The following is a 21,573-nucleotide window of genomic DNA, read 5'->3' on the forward strand; positions in this document are numbered from 1 at the left end:
ATGCACTGGTAACATCCCGCATAGATTACTGCAATGCGCTTTACGTGGGGCTGCCTTTGAAGACGGTCCGGTGACTGCAACTGGTCCAGAATCGAGCTGCGCAGCTGGTGAGTGGTGCAGCCACCAGGGAACATATCAAGCCGATTCTGTATAAGTTACATTGGCTACCAGTTGCTGCCGGGGCCCAATTCAAAGTGCTTGTTTTGACATATAAAGGCCTAAACGGCTTGGGCCCTGGATACCTGAAGGACCGCCTCCTTCCATATGAACCTACCCGGCAGTTAAGATCTAGCCAGGGGGCCCTTTTGAAAGAGCCATCCCTTAAGGAGATAAGAGGGACGGCTTGTAAACAAAGGACCTTTTCGGCAGCTGCCCCCAGACTATGGAATGCCCTCCCGACTGAGATTCGTCTGGCGCCGACGCTGATGACATTTCGGCGCCAGGTCAAAACCTTCCTGTTCCAGAAGGCTTTTAATTGAAATAATATTAGCTGTGGGTCTGATGGCAATTTTAATTGTATTTTAATTGTATTTTAATTATTTTATCTTTTACTGTATTGAATTTTAATTATTGTAAGCCAGCCAGAGACCTCTGGGTAGTGTGGGCGGCATATAAATTGAATAAATAATAATAAATAATAATAAAGTATCCTGAAATTGGCAAGAGGCCAGTGAAAGGGGAAAAGAAGATGCTAGAGAAGCTTGGTTACAGTTTCTAGTGTTAGATCAGTTGGAGCACACTGCTAATATATATATCAGACCTTAACACAGGAAAGGGAAAAAAGTATTTTAAACAGAGGCTTGGAAATAGTGAGGAGCCTTCTGTGCAAGAAACATGCCTTTGACACGCAGTAAAATGGCTGAAAGTGAGCCAAAGTCTCCAGAGATGTCTGAAAGAGCTGGAGAGGTGTTTTATGAAGAAGGGGACAGGTTTACCTCAGAGCAGGAGGAAGGAATTAATGGGGAACAGTTATCAGAACTGAGGAAAATTCGTTTAACCCAGGAACATGAATATAGAATGAGACAAATAGAAAAAGAGGAAAGATTGGAGAGAGAGAAAATGGAAATGGAAAAGGAGGAAAGAATAGAAAGGGAAAGGATTGCCCTAGAGAAGGAGGAAAGAGAGAGACAATTTGAACTGGAGAAACAGCGTATAGCATTGGAGATAAGAAGAATGGAATTACTGAACCAGAACAATAATAATAATAGGGAAAATGAGGAGAGCCAATTATCAAAAGCAGATTTAAAGAAATTTCCTTCCTATAAACAAGGGGATTTGGTTGAACCGTTCCTTACAAGTTTTGAGAGAACCGCCTCAGATTTTTCTCTCAGAGAAGCAGAGAAAATGATAATTTTAAGGTCTCTGATTAGTGGGAAAATGGCGGAAGTCTATGCTGATATGCCAATTGAACTCAGTAAAGATTATTCAGAGTTTAAAAAGTTGGTTTTTCTTAGATTTGGCATAAATTCAGAACACCAGAGACAGAAATTCAGAAAGCTTACTAAGAGATCAGATGAAACTTATACACAGCTTGGTTTTAACTTAGAGAGGTGTTTGGACAGGTGGCTAGAACAGGAGAATGTACGGACTTTTCAACAATTAAAAGCTATTGTAGGCTTGGAGCAGTTCTATTCCTTACTTCATGGTGAACTTAAATATTTAGTGCAGGAAAAGAAACCTTCTGACATTAGACAGGCTGCTCAGATTGCTGATTTTATTTCTCAAATAAGGGGGCCTGTAAATTATGGGGGAAGAGGCATGATGAAAACATGGGACCCAAAGCACTCCAAAGAGCTAGGTCAGGGTCAGCCTAAAATGGGCGGCCATTTTGTTGATAAAACTTCTGGGCAGAGCCAGTCCAGGAACCAGATTTTGGAGGGAAAAGAAAAATCAGAAAAATTCACTAACAAAAGCTCTTGGGGAGATAAAATTTGCTTTGCTTGTCAGGGAAGGGGACACATTGCTTCCCAGTGTTATAATACAAAACAAAATAAAGAAAATTCTCCTCAGAAAGTGAATTTAAAAGATGCCAAGTCTGTATATTGTATACAGAACAGCCAGATGACTCCCTCTAGAGGTAGCTCTGTAGCCATGGAAACGCAACCAGAGGCAGCAGCTAGCTCTTCTGAAATTGATACTTTGAGTGGGCAGAGTACAAGCGACTATGAAGATCTGCCTATAGCTGAAATTAGACAGTGCCTGTATATTCAGACAAATTCACAGTTACTGGAATCAGCTGGGGACAGAATAAAAGGTTTTGGACATAACTACACTGCCTTAAGAGACACTTGCTCTCAGGTTTCCCTCTGCCACTCAGATATTGTACCTCAGAATTGTATGATTCCTGATCAGAACTTGACTCTCAAAGGAATTGGGAAGGAGATAGTGATTTTGCCTGTAGCAGATGTTTTAATTGATTATCAAGGATGGCGGGGAGTTTGGCGAGTTGGGGGTTTCTTCTCAAATTCCTACACCTTTTCTTATTGGCACTGACTTAACAAAGCATGTCAAGAGTGCCTTTGTGATTACACAATCACTACCAGAACAAAATGAGGCAGCAGGAGATGTTACTGAATTTCAAGAGGGAGATAGAAATCTACCCCAAGCTGAGGCAATTTCTCTGGAAATACCTCAGGAAAATAAGTTTGTCCAAAAGCAGCTAGCAGATTCCACTTTAAAAGGCTGTTTTGGAAATGTGGCTGGGAAAGGATTATCCCCTAAACAAGGGTTGCTATACAGAGAGAAACAGATAAATATTTCAAAAGGGGAACTTGAGATTAGAAGCCTGTTAATGGTACCAGATAAATATTGTTCAATAATTGAAATAGAAAAACAGATTAGAAATTTCTGTCAGAAAGTTGATGTGTGCCAGAAACAGAGTTATACCAGTGATGAGACTGAAGTTAAGATGTGGCCTTTACCAAAAGTCTCAACACCTGTTAAAAACATTGAAGCAGACATTTTAGAACCGTCTTTTACATCCAGGCTTATAACTAGATTATGGCAAATTTGTGGAGTAAAACACTTAGAGAATACTCCCTATCATCTGGAAAGTGATGAGTTGGCAGAGAGATTCAATGGAACCCTCATGAGGATGATTAAAGCCTATGTACCTGAGAACCCTAATAACTGGGACCAAAACCCACCGTTACTTTTATATGCATACAGATCAGTTCCACAAGAGAGTACTGGGTTCAGCCCTTTTGAACTATTAGTTGAGAGACATGTGAGGGGTCCGCTGGATCTTATTATGCAAAATTGGGATCAGATGGTTAAAAGAAACCCCCAAAATGTGATCACATGTGTATACTTTGTGGTAAACAGCCTCAAAAGAAATTTAGATTTGGCTGCTGAGAATATAAAACCCCTAAAAGTCAAACAAAAACTGTGGTATGACCAAAAGGCTAGGGAACTTCAATTCATTCCTAGAGATGAGGTCTTTCTGTTGAGGCCCATCAAGGGGAACAAGCTACAACTGAGCTGGAGCAGTCCATATGGAGGTATTCATGAAATGAGTAACCTCAATAGCATTCTTGATGAACACCTAGACAAAATGGTTGTTCATGTAAATGCCCTTAAGCCTTCTTATAGTGAAGAAAAAATGTGCTGTGTGAAATGAAAACAGCTGATAAAAGAGAACAGGAGTTACTTTTCTGGGAATGGAGGGGACAGAAAAAGTTCATCTCAGCGGGGGTGCAGATCAGCCCTGCTCTATCTATAGAACAGCAGAGTTTAGTTAATAAGTATCAGCAGGTTTTCTACAGCAAACCTGATGTAGCCAAAGAAATGTTACATCAGATTGATCCAGAGCTGTTAAAGAAAAGGAGCAGTGACCTCGTTCCATGGTCCTATGATAGCAAGGTGGCTTTTGGAAAGCTAAAAGAAGCATCAACCAGCCGCCCTGTGTTGCATGCTCCAGACTTAAATAAGGAATTCATCGTCCACATCGATACTTCGAAGGCCGGGGTAGGAGCCGTGCTGTACCAAGGTGATGACTACGGAGACCAGCATCCTGTGTCCTACCTGATCCAGAAACTTCGAAAGAGAGAAGAGCACTTGTCGACCATCAGAAAGGAGTGTTGGACCATCGTTTACGTGATCCAGAGAGTGAGGGCCTACGTCTGGAAGAGACATTTCATTTGGTGCATGGACTACTCACCTTTTATATGGCTAAAGACTATGAAAGCCCAGAACTGTGATCTAATGAGATGGGCTCGCATTTTGCAGGACTATGACTTAGAGGGTAAGGTTGTCAAATGGACAATGAACTGTGTTACTGACGCCTTACCCCGAAGACCTGAAGACGACGGATGAGTAAACATGGACTCTTGGGAAAAATTTAACTAAGTGTAAAAAGTTGCAAACTGATACTGTGACTGTGCTATTACCTATGTGTATAATTTTGCAGATGGGTATTTGGAAAGTAAGTATATTTAAGAAAATATGTTCATGCTTAAAAATGTTATGTGGTTATATTATGGTTATATGTTTTCGTATGTTTCATGTGCAGTTGTTTTGGAATGAAAAGCATTTTAGCTTTTCATCGCAAAACAACTTTATAAAGGGGGAGGTATGTGACGGCTGCGATGACGGCTGCAATGACGTCACCTGCCTATCAATGTTATGCTGGAGCTCATCTGCCTATGGCAGGGCAGGAGGTGGGACTCCAGGAGGTGGAGCTGTGTATATAAGGGGGGGAGTGAATGATGTGAGTCAGTTTTGGAGAGTTAGAGTTAGAGTGAGAGTTGAGTTAGGGCATGAAGTACTGTGTTAGTGAAGGTCTGAGTGTTAGTGTGGTTGAGCGGATACTTTATGTATTGATTATAGTGATTAACTTATTTACTTGTTACAATAAACAATCATTTTCCTTTTAAAAATCCATACCTTTGTCTGAGGAGTCAGATATATGTGTGTGGTTGGTGGCAGCGTGTGTTGAGAAAGAGAGTGTGAAGTGGCGTCCCCTCTGTGACGTATGAGGAGGCGGCCACACGCGGCAACCCGGTTACTCACAGGGAGAGGTTCTGACTCTGCCCAGAAGAAATGGGAGACCCAATGAGAGCTCGCTCCTCGTGCTCCTTGCGCGTCACCTGTCTCTGGGCAGAAGCCCCTCCCTCTGGAGGGCTGTCTGGGCAAGAACCCCCCCCATTTCCCCCTCACCCGCCCTTTCTTCCCCCTCAGAGTGACTGACAGGCTGCCCTCCAAGCCCCCCCCACGCCTCATCTCTGCGCACGCGCGGGATCCCCTCCCTGGCTGCTGGGCTGCGCATGGGAGAGTGGGGTGGGGGCCCCTGAGTTTTCATGATCGCGGGCAAGGCATCTATTTAGGTGGAGCGGGAGTCCTCAAACGTCCCTTCAAGGTAGAGCCTGGCAGACGGAGGGGGGGGGGGGGAAGGAGAGGGAGGAGGAGGGGACCCCCCCATTTGTGGAAGCCTCCCGGGGCAGGGACTCTCCGTGGCTGAGCGCCTCCTTTAAAGCTTTAGAGAGAAAGGCCTGTTTTCCCAGTGGAAACGAAGGCAATGTTTTTTTCCTCTGGGTCTCCTCGAGAGGGAGGCGGGGGGGGGTTTCAAAGGGGAGAAGGGAATCTCTCAGGCCCCCAGAGAACCCCACCCCCACCCATCTCACTTTCCGAGTTTATAACCTCCGTGTTAATTAATGGCTCAGCTCCGTTTTACGCGCGCCCACACCCACCCCCCCCACCCACCCCCACATAGGGCATCCCTCTGGCTCTGCCAGGAAGGCCAAAAAGGCGCACTCTTCTCCCCCCCCCCGTCTTTCCCCCGCCTTTTTCACACACACACACACACCTCCATCACATGCTTACGGGCTTCTCTCTGGGCAGAATATCCCCCTTCGCTCTCGCTCTCTCTATATATTTGACGCAGTTAGATCTACGCCCTCCTTTTATTATTTATTATTTATTATTATATATACAAAAACGAAACGTTGACGGTGAGGGCAGAGAAACCCCCTCCCTTGGCAAAGGAAGCGCCTCTTTTCGCTCCTGAAGGGAAACCACCTCGGGCGAATCCCCTCAGAGAAGGAGGCTCCGAACGGGGAGAGCCTTCCAAGGGGAGGGAGAGCCTCTCCCCCCCGCCGCTCGCCTCAGTTCCCCTCCTGAGGGGAAAAGCGACCAACCCCCCCCCCGCGCCCCCCCCCGTTCTCTTCCTTCCCGCCCTTTTTCTCCTCCCCTCCCCCCCCTCAAGACCGGCGGTTGGAGGGAAGCCCGGAAGGAAGGAAGGCAGGCAGGCGGGGGGGGGGGGATTCTGGAGAGAGAAAAGAGGAGAGGCGCCTCACCCTCTGCCCCCCTCCCTTGGCGACGATACCCCCCCCCCCCTCTTTCCTCCTCCTTGGCCTCAGGTATGCACGAACTGGGGGGGGGAGGGACCCTCATGACCCTCTTCTTCTTCTCTCTCCATTCTTTGCTGTGGGGGGGAAACCAGAGGACCCTAGAGCTATGAAGGGGGAAGAGGCGCTGCTCTCACAGGAAGCGGAAGCCCCCCCGGAGGTCGCCCCCCTCCTCTCTCCCTCCCTCTCCTTCCCCTCCCCCACCTCTATGGGGCTCCCAGGATCTTCCCCCCCAATCGGGTCTGGGCAGGAGGTGGGAAACGGTCGGGGGGGGCGAGGAGGGAGGGAGGGAGAGCAGGACGTCTCATAAGCTCTGTTGGGGGGGGCAGGGACCATCATTTCCTGGAAAATAGAAAAGGAACCCAGATGGCAAATCTCCCCCAAGGCTGGCCTTTTGCTTCTTCTGGGTCTCCCCCTCATCTGCGTGGGGGGAGGGGTGTCTGTCTTCAGGAGAGGGAGGGGGGCTGCTTTGAGGGGGAACAGGAATCCAGATCCCCCTCCGAGCAAGGCACCCTTGGGGGCGGAGTGGGGTGGGGGTCTGTCCTGGCTTTTCCTGCATGGCAACACCCCCCCCACAAAAAATCACACCTTCTCCAGGTGGGTTTCAAAGGGGATGGATAGAAAGGGGCCTGGCTCTCTCTCCCACCCCCCACGCCAGTCAAAACCTCAAGGGACCCCCAAGGAGATGGGGGAAACCCGAAACTTTGGAAAAGTTAGTTTTAAGTCTTGGGGGGGAAGGGGAAGCGAGCCTGATGGGGTTTCAAAGAGGAGGAGGAGGAGGAAGGGGGGTTGCAAAAGGGGAAGCAAGAGGGTGATGGTGGGGTACCAGAAATGACATTTGCAGGTTAGGGGGCTGATCTAGGCTCCTAGAGGGAGTAAGGAGGGAGGGAGGGAGACCACGACATTCTATATGTTGGGGGGGGGGCAGTAACAGAGAGAGGGTCATTTCCCAGAAAAAAAGAGAAAAGGAACCCAGATGGCAAATCTGACCCCCAAACTCACACATACAGACACACACCTTCCCTTCGGTCAAGGCTGGCCTTTCCCTTCTTCTGGGTCTCCTCCAACAAACGCACAAACAAGCCAAGGCCAAGGAGGGAGGGCAGGGCCTCTCTGGGGCCCCGATCCCCAGGCTGTGGGTGAAGAGGCTCAGCGTCCGGTGGGGGGGGCAGGCAGTGTCCAGCCTGGGGGGGGGAGGAGTTGAGATCATGACAGGACAGATGAGGAACCAGGCAGGCGAGACGTGTCAGGAAAGGCTCTTTGAAACAAGACTTTTCGTGTTGGGGGGGGAGTTCTTTCCACCTCCCTCGGGGTCTGCCAGGCTTCGGCGCCTGTGAGAGTTGGTGCATTTCGGGTGGCGACTCTTTCTGCAACCGGCTAGCACGTTTGGGGGGGAGAAATGAGAGAACGAGGCTATTCTGGTCACTAGAGTTGTTCATTTTGCATTCTGACGGGACGATTTCTGTAGCTAAAAGGAAGCCATGGTCATTCATTTCTGAACCCGAGTCGCTGCCTGTTTCTGTCAGCCTTTAGGCCGGATGAAGGAAAAGGAGATCAACCTTGGGAAGGCTGATTTCTCCAGCGCCCGCCTGCTCTGTGGCCCTTTTGTGCGGGAAGTGCTGTTTCTCCTTTTTTAAACCAGCACTTCCACACACTTCGGCCCATTTGCATTTTAAAACCCATAGGACTGTTTTTAACATTCTGGGCGGACTTAGGCCCTCCGACCAGGAGAAAAGGGGGCTACCAATGAGAATTCCTAAATTCCAAAGAAAGAAACGGGTATGTTTGCTTTGTCCAGTTGATTAGGCAGGACAAAGAAATCAAAGGCCTAAAGGCTGCCCAGAATGTTTAAAAACAGGAAAATTGCTGAGCTGGAGAAGGTGAGTTCGTGGCCTTCAAAACATGCTGAAGTGACTGATGGGCAGCCGGAGCCTGATGAACAATTAATTAAGACTGAGGTTCTAAACTTGGAAAGTGGGGGAGGGAGCGCTGTCTGCTCAGGTAGAGGTTTCTGCCTCTGAGTCAGGTCATTTTCCCCCGGATGTTTCTGTTGGGCGCAGAAAAGTGATCCCTTTCTGACGTCATAAAGGGACGCGGCTGACTCTGGTTTGCCTTCCTCCCCAGTGATGCTGCTTTTTCTGGCCACCTTCACCTCCAAAGGACCTTGAATAGAATGCTACTCGTTTCTACTGGCCCAGGGTTTCAAAATCAATCAGATGTAATTGTGGCAGCTGTCCTGTTTGTCAGAAAATTGGACATGTGATTCAGGTTACTGAAGCTGAACTTCAGAGTATGCCTGTTATTTTCAAGCCTTTTAAACAAACGGAGATGGGACGTTGTGGGACCTTTTCCACCTAGTAAGACTGTTTTCTCCTTCCCGCTTCCAGTGGCCTTTGAGGAGGTGACCCCGTATTGACCCCAACAGCGTGGGATCTTCTGGATCGAGGCTTATGATCTCTGTGTGAGGACCTCCTGCTTGAGTTTTCTGGGAACGACTTCTCTCCAGGTAAAATTTTCCCTTAAATGTCTATAACTTATACAATGCAATAGTAATTCTCATTACTTACTTCCTCCTCCCACCCCACTCTCTGTCCCATTGCAGACGTGGGATATAAGAGCTTCGAAACATGCTCTTAAAATGTTCACATTTCAACCTGGCTCATGATCCCCCCCAAATGATAGAGCCTCAGAGGCTGATATTAGCTTTGCTACTCATCAATAACTATGAAAGGTTCTCCCTCCTCAATAAATAGATTAATGTGGGGGGGGGCATTTATTCCTTTGGCTGTCTGAAGTTTTTTTGTTAATTTTTCCTCTAGTGTGGTATTCTGGCCATCTAACACGTAGCTTATAAAAGGTGTATAGATTTGCCTGAGCCCTTCCGTAAAATGATTTGTAAGGCTAACTCTGGAGATTTGATTTTGGATTGCCTAGCAATCATTCCGGTTTCATTAAATATCCCAAAATGCCTCAAGTTTCTTCCAGAGCCCTCAGAAATCCTGAAATTAACCTCTTTTTCCACTAGAGACGTGCGTTAGAAATCATAACTTCACTCATGCGAGATGTCGCTTCTGGAGTCTACCCCGTCCTCTTAGAACTGCCGAGCGGGAAGGGACCCTCTGGATCATCGACTCCAGCCCCGTGTCATGGAGGCTCCATTAACTCTCTCCAGCACTTTATTTCCCGGGCAGGTTCTTTCATTTCCGCCTGGTTGACCCTTCAATGGAGCCTTTTGAACCCTGTTGGACCGGTCCCGCTTCCAGATCTCAACGCCCCATTTGTGTTCCCTCACCACACCCAGTCTGTCCTTACAGGGAGGCCTGTTTCTAAATCCACCAGGCACGAGTATATTGCACTTGTATATTTTGTGTTAAAGAAATATTTTTAGGAGAACAGTTTTTCTTTAAATAATGGGCAGATCTAAGAGGTATGATAGACAGACAGACAGACAGACAGACAGACAGACAGACAGACAGACAGACAGATAGATAGATAGATAGATAGATAGATAGATAGATAGACAGATAGATAGATAGATAGATAGATAGATAGATAGATAGATAGATCCTTTATTGGCAGAAGTAAACATTGGACATAGTTACAGTGGTTTGTGAAGTAACTACATACATTATATAGGCATCCAGAGGGGAGACAAGTGGAGGGGATTCCTGAGGAGGCTCAGGATGGGAGGCCAGGCATGGGTGGAGAGGAAGGAATCCCCATCGCACCCAGCTGACCCCCTCTTCTGCCCCAAAGCCCCAATTCTGAGACCCCCTCTTGTCCCCCGTTTGCAGCCCCCCTCTCCCCCTCCCTCCCTCCTTCCCCCTGCACTGCATAGCTCGCTTCCCACCTGGGGGTGAAGCTGGAGGGGGGGTTACCTTGAGGAAGGAGAAATGGGGGGGAGGGAAAGAGCTCCAAGCGACGCTCCCTCCTTTCCGCCTTTGTCATCCCCCCAAAATGGTGCCTGCAGGATCTGGGGAAAGAAGGGGGTCTCCTCGCATGAAAGCCAAGGAGGACCCAGGACATGCACAGAGAAAGGACCCTGGTGTCTTGCTCAGATGGGAGGGGAGATCGAGACCCCTCCCAGACGTCCCATCTGCCCCCCTCCAAATTTCCCCCCTCAAGGAGGAAGACGAGGAAGCACAAGAGAAAAATAGACGCCTCCACCTCCCTCCACTTGCAAGGCCTCCATGCATTGCAGACCAAGTGGGAGGAGGGGCCCAATCTGAATTTTATATGGTCTCTGGGCTTTGGGGGCCAGGCTCTTTTTCTGGGTATTTTAAAAAATATCTTTCTGCAACTCTCTGTTGAGAGTTCTGGGCACTTGCTTACATTCCAGTAAAATGCACAACGGAAGGCCAGCTCTTTTAGGTGAGAATTAGCTGTCAGAAGTCCCCTTCTTTACCCAGTTGTTCTTGGTATCCACCCTCACCAAAGCCTAGCAGTTTAGGAAATAAGCCTCAGGAGGTGATCTTTAACTATGAAAGGTTTTGTGTACTTCAAAGTTTCCCGGCCAGGTCAGAGAAGGGGGTGGGAAGGGGACGATCAGGGAGCTGGGGACCCCCCCTCTGGGCAGAAGAGGAGGAGGAGGAAAGGGGGTTAGGGTCACGTCCAAAATTACCCCCAGGATTTTCATTTTTTACCCCCTTTTGGGGTAATTTAACCCTGTTCCCTGACCACTGAGTTAAGAGAGTGTGCGATAGGAGGCGGCTTGGGACTGCCTGGCTTCTGCTTCTGAGTGAGCGTGTGTGTGTTTGCAGGGAGGTTTGGGACTGCCCCCCCTTGCACCCCCCCCCTCGACCTCCCTTCCGAGAAGGCTTCTGGGGGGGTTGCGGATCGTGGCGCCTTCGCGGGCATCGCTCCTGGTCTGGAGGGTGGGAAAGCCGCGGCGTTCCCCCCTCCCCCCGATACTCCCCCCCTCGGGAGGGAGGCTTGTTTTCCCCCCCTGGGATCGGCTCCTCCTGCCCGTTCCCCCCTTTGGTCCACAAGGGGGCGCTGGAAGAGGGGGGCAGAGGAGTCGGTCGGAGTGTGTGTGTGTGTGTGTGTGTTTGTGTGTGTGTGAGTAAGAGATGCCCATGGACAGCCTCCCCCCTCCCAGCTTCTCAGGACTGAAGGAAAGGATGGGAAGAGAAGACGAGCTGCGGGAGGGGGGGGTTGGGGGCCGCCCCCCTCTCTCTCCCCCCCCCGTCCTTCCATCCTTCTGCGGGTCGCTGGCCTCACCCTCTCCTCCTCTTAAAGACTGTTTATTAAGCGATCACCCGAGGGATGAGGATGAGGATGAGCAGGACGGGAAAGGCTGAGGGCGGGGGAGGGGAGGGAAGAGAGGGGGGTGAATGTAGAGCTACGAAAGTGCGAGAGGAGACAGGAGGGGGCTGCTTCCGGGGCTGTGTCTCCCCCCCACCGGAACCGGAAGTGGAGGCCGTGCCCCCCTCCCTCCCTTGCTCCCTCCTTCCCCCCCTTTCCTCCCTGTTTCTACCGGCCTCTTTTCCCACCTGAGGATCCGGATGGAGGTGGGGGCGATTTGGGGGCCTTTATTGGGGGAGAGAGGAGGGAGAGAGAGAGAGCAGTGGGGGGTGGGGTGGGGGGTCCATAGAAAGATGGTCCCACGTGCTTGGGGGGGCAGGAGGGGCCTTTCTCTCTCTCTCTCTCTCTCTCTCTGTGTGTGTGTATGTGTATCGGCCGAGATCCCGATACTCCGAAGAGGCAGGAGGGACACACACCCCCCCCGAGCAAGGCCCCCCCAGGCCCCCTTTTGTGTGTTTGTGCGCTTTCCCCTCTGAGCCCCCTCAGGCCCGCGTTTCCCTTCCTCTCCTCTCCCCGTTTTTGTGGTTGTTTTCCCCTCCTTCCCCCCACTTGACCTTCTCCAGCCGAAGTCTGAGCGTGACCCCCCCAGGAAACCCCTTTTGTTGGAAAGCTTGGGGGAAAGTTCCTGGAAAGCCCCAAGTGGGAAATGGGGGCCTTTTTGTGGGGGGGGGGAGGAAAAGGGATGCTTTCATCGCAGGTGTCAGCAGGAAGCATGGATCCTGTTGCTCTCTGGTTCCCGGATGTTGCCCCCCTTCCTCCCTGGTTTGGTGGAGGTTTTCTCTCGGAGCCTGGCATGAGGTGCTCCTTCCTTCCTTCTGAGATCCCCTCTTCTCCCCCCCCCCCCACCGGGCCAGGCTCTACCTTGAAGGGACGTTTTGAGCCTCCCGCTCCTCCTAGAAAGATGCCTCGCCCGCCATCCTGAAAACTCAGCACCTCCTCCCCTGCGCGGTCGCCGGGTTGCCAGGCAACCCCTTCATAGACGCCTCCCAGAAAGACGCCTTGCCTGCGATCCTGAAACCTGTTCGGGAAAACTCAGACCCCCCCACCCCCACCCCCACCTCTCCCAGGGACGCGGGGGGGGATTTTTCTAATTACCATAAAGGCCACTAAAACTCGCCCAACGGCCTTCCTGAGGGAAGACCTTCTGGCCGCCTTCTCCACTGCGCACGCGCCACAGACCCCCCATTTCACGCCCCCTCTGTGGGGAAGAGGAGCGCATGCGCGGGAGGGAGAGCGCGCCAGTGAGGGGATCTCTCGTGGAGCCCAACAGAGGACAGGTGACTCTGGATCTAATGTCATGTGGTGCTCAGGACCTGGTTAGGGACGGGAATGTCACTGAGTCAATAGCGAATAGTGACCATGTTGTCTCCAGACACAAAAACCCTTGATTTATGAAGGGTGGACTTCCATCAAATGAGGAAGCTAGTGAGAAGGAAGTTGAAAGGGAAGGTTAAAAAAAAGTTTCCAGAGTGCATAGAGTTTTTAAAACAACAGTAGTAGAGGTCCAGCGGAACAGTATAATGCAAAAAACTAAGTCCCAAAAGGTGGATGGATACGGAGCAGAGTTAGATAGGTTTTAAAGGGCAAGGAGGGGTGCTTCGCTCTCTGGTTATCTCGTTGCTAGGATGAGTAGAGAGCAGAGACTTTCGTAGTCAAAATAATTCTGCCACAAAACTTGATAACAACTCTCAAGCTCTCATGAGAAAGTTAGGCGGGACAACAAGACCCAGGAGGGGGTGTTCCTGATGAAGAATTCTGGGAAGAAGAAGGAAGTTGGTAAGGGGTTGAAAAAAGATGGAGTTAGACTGAGAAAGGTCAGACATGTGCTTTTTCCCATAATGGATTGTAGCTTTGCTATGGACTATTTTTCCTACCATGGACTGATGGAAGTCAACTGGTTTTCATCTAGCATCAGCCTATGAAGACCCAAGACACGTGAGATGGATTGTATTATGTTTTTTATTAGTTAGCATAATTCCATTTCTTTATTTTTCTAGCTGGAGTGGGGAGGGGAGTATTCTGTTTGTCTTGATATGAAAATGTACCTACTGAACTATTTTATTATCAACTGAAACCTTTTCTAAAGCAATTCTTTTCAATAAAGCAGTAATGATTTAATCTGCATGCATTGGTTCTTGTACAGACTAGCTGAATGTCTAATTGGCCATGTGTGTTTGCTACCAAAGATTTAGAGCCAGATTATTCTAACTCATGGATTTATCTGTGTGTGTTGCTTTCTTAATAAAGGGGATTGGCTTTTGAGGAAGAAGTTTAGACAGGACCTGGCTGAGACCTAAGTGGCTCTACTCAGCAGTGCAGAGGTTTGTCTGGATTTTGGACTCATCCCAGTCTCCGGCACCCCCGTAAATCTCTTTGGAGATAAGGGGCAGCTTACAACTGACACCAAAGAAAGATGTTCTTCTCATTCTAGGGGACTGGAATGCTAAAGTAGGGAGCCAAGAGATAAAAGGAACAACAGGGAAGTTTGGCCTTGGACTTCAGAATGAAGCAGGACAAAGGCTAATAGAGTTTTGTCAAGAGAATAAGCTGGTTATCACAAACACTCTTTTCCAACAACACAAGAGGCGACTCTATACATGGAAATCACCAGATGGGCAATATCGAAATCAGATTGACTATATTCTCTGCAGCCAAAGATGGAGAAGCTCTATACAGTCAGCAAAAACAAGACCTGGAGTTGATTGCGGCTCTGATCATCAGCTTCTTATAGCAAAATTCAAGCTTAGACTGAAGAAAGTAGGAAAAACCACTGGGCCACTCAGGTATAATCTAAACCAAATCCCTTATGAATACACAGTGGAAGTAAAGAACAGATTTAAGGAACTAGATTTGATGGACAGAGTGCCTGAAGAACTTTGGATAGAGGCTTCTAACATTGTCCAGGAGGCAGCAACAAAAACCATCCCAAAGAAAAGGAAATGCAAGAAAGCAAAGTGGCTGTCCAACGAGGCCTTAGAAATAGCAGAGAGGAGAAGGGAAGCAAAATGCAAGGGAGATAGGGAAAGCTACAGAAAACTGAATGCAGACTTCCAAAGAATAGCAAGGAAAGACAAGAGGGCCTTCTTAAATGAACAATGCAAAGAAATAGAGGAAAATAACAGAAAAGGAAAAACCAGAGATCTGTTCAGGAAAATTGGAAATATCAGAGGAACATTTTGTGCAAAGATGAACATGATAAAGGACAAAAATGGGAGGGACCTAACAGAAGCAGAAGACGTCAAGACGAGGTGGCAAGAATACACAGAGGAATTATATCAGAAAGATTTGGATATCCCGGACAACCCAGACAATGTAATTGCTGACCTAGAGCCAGACATCCTGGAGAGTGAAGTCAAGTGGGCCTTAGAAAGCCTGGCTAACAACAAGGCCAGTGGAGGTGATGGCATTCCAGTTGAACTATTTAAAATCTTGAAAGATGATGCTGTTAAGGTGCTACATTCAATATGCCAGCAAGTTTGGAAAACCCAACAGTGGCCAGAGGATTGGAAAAGATCAGTCTACATCCCAATCCCAAAGAAAGGCAGTGCCAAAGAATGCTCCAACTACCGTACAATTGCATTCATTTCACACGCTAGCAAGGTTATGCTCAAAATCCTACAAGGTAGGCTTCAGCAGTTTGTGGATCGAGAACTCCTAGAAGTAGAAGCTGGATTCCGACGGGGCAGAGGAACTCGAGACCAAATTGCTAACATGCCCTGGATTATGGAGAAAGCCGGAGAGTTCCAGAGAAATATCTACTTCTGCTTCATTGACTATACAAAAGCCTTTGACTGTGTGGACCACAGCAAACTATGGCAAGTCCTTAAAGAAAGGGGAGTGCCTGACCACCTTATCCATCTCCTGAGAAACCTATATGTGGGACAGGAAGCAACAGTTAGAACTGGATATGGAACAACTGATTGGTTCAAAATTGGGAAAGGAGTACGACAAGGCTGTATATTGTCACCCTGCCTATTTAACTTATATGCAGAATACATTATGCGGAAGGCTGGACTGGAGGAATCCCAAGCCGGAATTAAGATTGCTTGAAGAAATATCAACAACCTCTGATATTTTATTTATTTTATTTATTTTTGGACTTATATACTGCCCCACAGCGCTACAAGCACTCTCCGGGCGGTTTACAATTTTAATTATACAGGCTACACATTGCCCCCCCCAGCAGATGATACCACTCTGATGGCAGAAAGTGAGGAGGAATTAAAGAACCAATCTGGCGAGAGAAAAGGAGGAAGGTAAAGGCTGCTTTTGCAAGTCCCTGCAAAGACAGGATGATTGAGTAATTGGTCAAATATTAAATTAATAAGTAAAATTAATTGCTTGATTAATATTTAAATATTAATATTAAATATTAATTGTGCCGTGCCCCTACGTGTTCACTAGCCTAAGGCCCACGACATGTTCTCTCCTTTACGCTGGCCACCAGTTGACCTCTCTCTACACCACAGTCCTCCCCCCTTAATAAGTTTGTTTTATGAGCGGAAAGCTAGCCGTTTGCCTTCGTAAACAAACAGCTACGTACATGCAAATGCAATATCTTACTAAAACTTATACATATCTTAAAATACAATTCTCTCTTTATTCTACACATACAACTGTAAATACAGTTAGAATGACCGCAGGGAGATTAGGAAAAGGCAACATCCAAAAAATAAGGATAGAAATAAATAAGAGGGATCTAGGTAAAGAGAGGAGTGGGAGATGTAAACAGAGGCGGGACTTCCTGTGATCGGTTTAGGTGCACCGCATAGGCTGTACACCTTGGAGTACCCGGACCAATGGGGAAACAAGGGAGGGATCCTGCGGCCGGGTGTAGGGGAGAAATATTACGCTACCCGTATTGATGGGTGTGCCTACCCAGTTAGGACACCCGCTTTTGAAAAAGTGCTTTTCAATAAAGGACAGCTGCTTGTATTTGTGGTTGCCTGGTTACTGTATTAAGTAACAATGGTGTGAGCATTTCTCTCAATTGGGGGCTCATCCAGGATCTGGGTCTTCTGCTGTGGTCACCTGCTGAGAAAACAGGGAGATGTGTCCCATTGATTTCAATGGCCTACTTTCTCTGGTGGGGACCTCAGCTGTGCAGATGGGACAACTAGAGAGTATGACACCACGGTGAAGGAGAGAGGGAGAATTTGTTGGGCACAAATCTAACAACCTGGCAACTCCGTGCACGGAACAAGGTAAGAAGAGTGGACTGTTAAGTATTGCCTTGGTGGTTGGGATCGGGACTGATTGACAGAGTGTGTTAGATGTGTCTTGGACACAAAGTGAGTGTGGAGTCTTGATCCACGATTCCATTGTATCCATGAGGAGCGTCCAGCCAGGAAAAAGAGGAAATGGGACAAAAGAGAAAAGGGGAAATGCCATCCCCCCATTTAGGATGTGAAGGGAAGAGAGAAGGAAGGAGACCAGAAATAAGAAGGACCAGGAGCAGAGAGTTAGAGAGAAGTGGAGGCCAGTACGGTGGAGATGAAGAGAGTAAGGTATTGCTAGAAGGGTGGGAAAGTTTCTGGATGGAGAAATCATGGATTCATATGTGAGAGTCAATGATTATATCAAGAGAAGAGGTAGAAAGGTGAAGGAACCATCACTCAGCCAGAAAAACTTTCCACTGGGGCAAAGAGGAGAGTACGGTATGGACTTGAGAGGGAAGCGTGGATGCAAATAGCAAAGGAGAAAAGAGAGAATGTAGAACGGAAGAACCATCACCCACACGGGGGTATGGAAATGCCTTCCCAGAGGAGACGACTGGAGGGGGAGAGCGATGGCCTGAGGAGACACTGCCCCTCTTGCATCTCCTCGTGTCCGCCTCAAGGGAAGCCCCACCTAAAGAGAGTTACTGTAGTCTATTCTTAGAGACACAGAGTCATAGAGCTGGAAGAGACCACGGAGGCCATCCAGTCCAACCCCCTGCCATGCGGGAACATCCATCAAATTACTCCCAACAGATGGCCATCCAGCCTCTGCATAAAAACCTCCAAAGAAGGAGACTCCACCACCCTTCGAGGCAGCCTATTCCACGGCTGGACAGCTCTGATTGTTAGGAAGTTCTTCCTAATGTTCAGATGGAATCTCTTTTCCTGTAGTTTGAAACCACTGCTCCGTGTCCTAGTCTCTGGAGCCCTGGAAAACAAACCTGTCCCCCTCCTCAACATGACACCCTTTCAAATATTTAAACACGGCTATCATGTCCCCTCTCAACCTTCTTTTTGAAAGGCTAAATATTCCCGGCTTCCTAAGCCACTCCTCGTACAACATGGCTTCCAGACCTTTAAACATTTTGGTCGCCCTCCTCTGGACACGTTCCAGGTTGTCAACATCCTTTTGGAAGTGAGGTGCCCAGAACTGGACACAAGACTCCAGGTGAGGTCTGACCAAAGCAGAATAGAATGGTACTATCACTTCCCTTGATCTAGTCAATATACACCTATGTATGCAACGAAGAATCGAATTGGCTTTCTTGGCAGCCGCATCACAATGCTGACTCGTGTTCAGCTTGTGGTTTACCAAGACTCCTGGATCCTTTTCACGGGTCCTGTTTTTCTAGCCAGATGTCTTCCATCCTAGATCCTATATCTGTGCAGATCATTCTGCCTCGTTGTAGGACCTTACATTTCTCCCTGTTGAAACTTATTTTGTTAGTTTTGGCCCAGGACTCTAATCTGTCAAGGTCATTCTGAATTTTAATCCTGTCCTCTGGGGAATTAGCAACCCCTGCCAATTTGGTATCATCTGCAAATTTAATTGGCATACTCTCTCCTTCATCCAAGGTATTGATAAAGATGTTGAATAACACAGGACCCAGAACAGAATCCTGGGGAACCCACTAGTCACCTATTTCCAGGACGAAGGGGAGCCGTTTGTGATCATCCTTTGGGTTTGGTCAGTCAACCAATTACAAATCCACCTAACAGTAGCACTGTCCATCCCACACTGTACCAGCTTCTTTGCAAGAATATTGTGAGGAACCTTGTCGAAGGCCTTACTGAACTCAAGATATCCTACATCCACAGAGTTCCCTTCATCCACTAGGCCTGTAACTCCTATCAAAAAGAGAGATCAAATTCATCTGGCATGACTTGTTTTTGAGAAACCCGTGTTGACTTCTAGTAATGACAGCATTGCTTTCTAAGTAATTACAAACTGTCTGCTTAATGATCAATTCTAGAGCCTTTCCAGGAATTGATGTCAGACTGACGGGACGATAATCCTTTGGGTCTTTTTTTCTTGCACATTTTTTTACACTTGAAAGCTCTTTAGTCAACCCTTCTGGTTTCTTTAGAGACTCTCTGTGTGTGGACCCATCCGGGGAGCGACAGGGCGTCCAGGCAGGGACCCAGCTGCGCAAATCATCTGAGAGGGAAGTGAGCGGATCGGACCGCCGGCACCGTCTGGTTCAACACTGACAGCGTTGGATCCAGAAGGACGCCCAGCGAGTGTTGGGAACCATGCAAATCACAGACATCAGGGGCACCTGGTTGGAAGCCCCCCCTCCCCGTCCTGTTTGGATTCAGCCTCCGTCTACCGTCCCTTTTATCCTCCCATTGAAGGAGAAGGTGGGGACAGAACTGAGGTTCCCTGTTGATCGATTATCCTAAGAGTTTTAAGTAAAAGTTGATGGTGCAAAGCAACCCCCCCCCCCAGTCTGGCTTGTCTGTTCAGGGGAAAGAAGGAGGGAGACTTGAAGGGAAACCCCCCACACACACACACACCCCAAATCAGGATGACCAAGTTTTGCCTCTTGCCAAGAGGACCTGCCCTTGGTGAGCATTGGGGGCGGGGTGAGCAGGATTGAGATTTTATTTTAAAAAGACACCTAAATAAGATACAAAGAAAACCGTACTCCCAAACACCAGCACTTTGCACATGTTGAAGGAAGAACTGTGGTGTCATCGATGGAGTACCAGACAGGAAACCAGGAGACCTGGATTCGAATCCCTGCCGGGCCAGGGAAACTGAGAGGAGGGGGGGCAAAGCAACTTAAGCCACCTCTTGAAATCTCACTGACCTTGCAAATGTTGGAGGGATCTGGGATTTGATTCTTTGTTTTTGGTCCCAAAAAAGCAAAGGGAATTCAGCTCAGTCTGGCCCCTTCCTAGGAGAAAAGAAAAACAGAAAAGATCATCCTGGAGGCTTTACGGATAAAGCAAATCAAAAACATTTCCTTCCAGGATGTGCCTGGGAGGGAGGGAGGGAGGGAGGGAGGGAGGGAGGGAGGGAAGGAAGGAAGGAAGGAAGGAAGGCAGGAAGGAAGGAAGGAAGGAAGGAAGGAAGGAAGGAAGGAAGGAAGGAAGGAAGGAAGGAAGGAAGGAAGGAGGGAGGGAGGGAGGGAGGGAGGGAGGAAGGAAGGAAGGAAGGAAGGAAGGAAGGAGGGAGGGAGGGAGGGAGGGAGGGAGGGAGGGAGGGAGGAAGGAGGGAGGGAGGGAGGGAGGGAGGGAGGAAGGAAGGAAGGAAGGAAGGAAGGAAGGAAGGAAGGAAGGAAGGAAGGAGCATCTCATGCCAGGCTCCGAGATAAAACCTCCACCAACCCAGGGAGGGGGCAACAGCCGGGAACCAGAGAGCAACAGGAACCATGCTTCCCACTGACACCTGCGATGAAAGCATCTCCCACTATTTATTTAAAATATTTTTACCCCACCTTTCTCCTTAAAAAAAGGTCACAAGGCCGCTCATATAAATCTTTAAAACACAAGATTTAAAAGTTAAAAACAGCAAATCTACAAACCTTAAAGAGAATCAAATCAAAGCTACACTAAAAATGGAAACAAAATCAACATCTAGAAAACACCAGAGCCGAGTGACCTTTTCCGGTCCTTCTTTCCTCCTGCCCTCCACGTGGAAGGACCGGAGCCTCTTCTGGCCTTTTCCAAAGTCCCTTTTTTGTTCTACACCACAGAGAGCCCCGAACTGGACGCAGGAGGGCGAATCCCCTGGAAGGAGGAACGAGGGGGCAGGTCTTTTGCAGAGCTGATGGCCCTGAATTGTGCCTTCAGGACCCAAAGTCCAGAACCGTTTTGGCAGTGCGGGGGGGGGGAGAACAACCGTTCCTGGGGAGATGGATCCCCCTTCCAGCCTCCGCTCCAGAAAGATCCCAGGGAGGAAAGTTCACCCCCTTCTCTCTCTCTCTCTCCTGATTCTCTCCTGCCTGCCTTTCGGGAAAAGGGGGTCTGTGTTCACACATGCAAGGCAACAAGGAAGCCCCCCCCACTCTTGCAGTTGATCCTTAAGAGTCCCCTTCAAACCCCATAGACTGGGAGGGGGGAGGCGGATCCAGAAGAAGCTCAGGATGGGAGGCCAGGCATCTGGGGGGGAAGAGGAGGGGAGCCCCATCAGCCCAAACTGACCCCCCCTCTTCACCCCAAAGGCCCCATTTCTGGGACCCCCCTCATGTCCTCCCTTTGCAGCCCCCCCTCCCTCCCTCTCTCTCCTCCCCACTGAATCCCATACCCCGCTTTCTGATCTGGGGGGGTGAACTTTGGGGAGGGGGTTCCTGAAGGAAGGAGAAATTGGGGGGGAGAGAGAAAGAGCACCGGGTGGGATGCTCCCCCCTCTCCCCCCTCTGCCACCCCCCCAAAAAGGCTGCCTGCAAGATCTGGAGAAAGAAGGGGGTCGAGGAGGACCCACCGACACGCACAAAGGGTGTCTTGCTGGGGAGGGGGAGGGCGAGATCGAGGCCCCTCCCAGACTTTCCATTCGGACCCCCTCCTAATTTAGTCCCCCCTCCATCCGAGGAGAAAGAGGAGGAAGGCAGGGAGAAAAACAACCCCCCCTCGCCCCCTCCCTCAAACCGGGCAAGGCCTTTCCTGCATTGTAGATTGTGAGGGTCTCGGGGGTTGGCGGGGGGGGGAGAAGAGAAGGGTTTTTCTCCATCTCTGCAACTCCTCAGCCCCCCAAAGCGGTC

The 21,573-nt window shown here is 48.9% G+C and overlaps 2 protein-coding genes and 1 long non-coding RNA gene across 4 annotated transcripts in view; 1 reads left to right on the forward strand and 2 right to left on the reverse strand.

Annotated features, from left to right (window-relative positions):
- The window catches only part of LOC144584976 (uncharacterized), a 178,045-nt gene extending 165,247 nt beyond the window's left edge, over window positions 1-12,798 (reverse strand). The window contains exon 1 of the mRNA XM_078382369.1: window positions 12,744-12,798. The gene's annotated coding sequence lies outside the window, so the exon portion shown is untranslated. The remainder of the gene's footprint in view (window positions 1-12,743) is intronic.
- The window catches only part of LOC144584981 (uncharacterized), a 464,602-nt gene extending 451,773 nt beyond the window's left edge, over window positions 1-12,829 (reverse strand). Inside the window, 1 exon segment of the mRNA XM_078382381.1 lies at window positions 12,744-12,829. The gene's annotated coding sequence lies outside the window, so the exon portion shown is untranslated.
- LOC140702938 (uncharacterized) lies at window positions 361-19,303 on the forward strand. 2 transcript variants are annotated; one of them, XR_013539500.1, is made up of 3 exons: window positions 361-5,356; window positions 8,732-8,850; window positions 18,955-19,303. It is a non-coding gene; the product is annotated as an uncharacterized LOC140702938 (long non-coding RNA). The 2 variants fall into 2 exon arrangements; XR_013539501.1 differs by lacking the exon at window positions 361-5,356 and adding an exon at window positions 6,230-6,356.
- The last annotated feature ends 2,270 nt before the right edge of the window (window positions 19,304-21,573 follow it).

The sequence above is a fragment of the Pogona vitticeps genome, chromosome W (genome assembly GCF_051106095.1).
Source record: "Pogona vitticeps strain Pit_001003342236 chromosome W, PviZW2.1, whole genome shotgun sequence".
NCBI lineage: Eukaryota > Metazoa > Chordata > Lepidosauria > Squamata > Agamidae > Pogona > Pogona vitticeps.